Raw genomic sequence first — 2,500 nt, 5'->3', positions numbered from 1 at the left:
AAGGCAGGGGTGAAGTCTCGCACTTGTGGTGAAAGCTCGTTATGCCATTGACGGACTGTGTGGATCTGCAGTTGACGAACGGGAAGCTGGAATCTCTTGGGTCAAGGGCGTTTTGTTTTTCAGAAGGTGTAGAACACTCGTGCCTATGTGCTAGGTTTTCATAGAAAGAAGAGTGTGGTGGAATCACACAGAACACACACAAAGTCCTAAACTACTATTGAAACCAGCCTTTAGTAAAAACCAAAGTGCAGTCGACTAAATGTCGCACTAACACGGCTATAAATCAGCAAAGAAAGCAAACAAAGAGGGAGCTAGAGTGCTCCTGCAAACAGTACACAAACACCGACTGGCCGCGAACCTTGGCGCCCCCTTCCGGTATTTCTTTAATTACATTAAAAAAGAGTTCAGCTGAATACAACAGCCATACATGGCTGAAACATATGCATGTCCAAACTACCAGTCCTCTGGTCTTCTCAGCATAGAGGTTTCACACAACCCTGTGCTCAAAACACCACACTGTTCTGCACCTCTAATCTGCCAAGAAGGTACATCCATGAGGCCCTGAAAATGCAGCCAATTAGCCCATGTACACAGCCATAAAACAGCCCACGAACTCTTCCAGAAACATTCCAGAGTTGCTCCTGTTTCTGCCCTCTTGGGCTGCAAATCCCTTCTCTCACAAGGGACCGAGATAAACACTTCTGAACAGCCCACGAGCCGGAAGAAAGAGGAACTTCGAGCCCTTCAGCTTGGTTGCCCACGAAGGGACGCTCGAATACATGAATCCAGAGTCTCTCTCTCACACACACACACACACAGAGTAAACAACGTGAACGCAAGTACTTATCTTGATGCGTGCTTTACGTACTCGTACCGTACACGCATGGTTAGTTAGTACGAAAGGTACAATACGGTACGGTACGATAATATACGGTACTAATTGGTACGTTAAAAATTTTTTGAGGTACGGTACGATATTAGTACGTTTAAAAAAAAATACTTCCTAAACTTAAAAATTGTAGACAAGAAGTTACAAAATAGTAGAACCATGAACATAATGTCATCATGCCATTAGAGTACAAAATTGCTACAAAAGGATAGGCCAAAAACTCATGGCATGGGTGACCGCCAACATGCGTACATACATGATACTACATACTACAATACATCATCGATGGGCTAGAAGGAGATAGATGCCCAATGCCTAGAGAGTTATAACATATCAAAAGTCTACATCATCACCAACATCTGCATGATCATCAACATGATCACTACTAGAGTGTCCATCAAGAGAGTTCTCTGAAGAGGACTCTTCGAAGGTGGACGAGACACTCTGGGGATCATTCTCGCTAAGTAGGTTGCCATCATCATCAAACAAGGGCTCTCTAGGCAGTGGGGTATCATCATGAGGGGGCAATGGAATATCATCATGAAGGCGGGGATTGGAGCTCGAGGATCCCCGCCTCAGATATGTGCGAAGGCCACCCTTTGCCGATGTCGAAGGCGGAGGCCTATGAACTCCAACTGCTCGGCCCCGTCCATGCTGACTCTTGGTGCTGCGAGTATCTGCTGCCACAAGCTCACTATAGAGCTCCATGAAGATTGCCTCCTCCTCCTCATTAGGTTGTTGATTGACACTTGCAAAGTTTTCACTCGTCAACGTGAAAGTGTCAACATTGACCTACACATTAAGGCACAAAAGTTAGAGTCTGTACAATGTACACAAAACTTCAAAGTCATGACAAGTTAGAGTCTAGACTTGTCACTTACTTGCTTGGGACTACCCATACTAAGAATGCCTTGCATCATACGCAAGTTAGTGCGGCAGTAGACTAACCGCTCCAACTGTCGTGTGCTCAGTCGATTGCGTATCCTCGTGTGTACGAGAGAATAGGAACTCCAGTTCCTCTCACATGCACCCGTAGAACAATCCTGGGCTAGGACCCTTAAGGCTATGGGTTGGAGATGCTCTAGTCCATACCCAAAATTGTCCCACCAAAAAAGAGGCTTCACAAGTGACTCCCTCCTCCAGCAAGTGGGAGACGAAAAGGAGGTTTGACCTCTCTGATCAACATAGCAGCCCAACTCCTCTAGAAAGGCATTGTGCTCATCAACTGGCACAGCTCGAAGCATATATGCATCCCGATCTTGTCGAAGCTCCCTATCGGTGCAAACTACTGGAGACTTGTAGGCTGGATGTACCAATGCTGCAAACCCGTGGATTGGTTTGTGCATCCACCTCCATCTCTTCTGTGCAATCTCCATGATTTGTGCTCGCTCCTCAGATGTAATGTCTGTGCAAGCCTCCAACTCCACAAGGGCAGCTCTAAAGAAGTGGACAAGAAGGCCCATGGTGGACCCCTCGCAATCTGTCATCCGCAAGAGCCTATAGAATGGAGTCATAGCAATGACAATTGCTCGGACTCCAGTCCAAAATCTCTCCTCTAGGCAAAAGCGTTGCATGGCTTTGGCCTCTTCAGTGACGTGCTCATCCCAATCG

At 46.6% G+C, this 2,500-nt stretch overlaps 1 protein-coding gene across 27 annotated transcripts in view; it reads left to right on the top strand.

The window, feature by feature from the left end:
* Nucleotides 1-2,500, top strand: part of LOC147618907 (uncharacterized) — a 76,344-nt gene that overhangs the window by 56,043 nt on the left and 17,801 nt on the right. The window lies entirely within an intron of this gene.

Source organism: Cibotium barometz, chromosome 34 (genome assembly GCF_041138505.1).
Source record: "Cibotium barometz isolate CiBa-2024 chromosome 34, ASM4113850v1, whole genome shotgun sequence".
NCBI lineage: Eukaryota > Viridiplantae > Streptophyta > Polypodiopsida > Cyatheales > Cibotiaceae > Cibotium > Cibotium barometz.
This window is presented reverse-complemented; position numbering and strand designations above follow the sequence as displayed.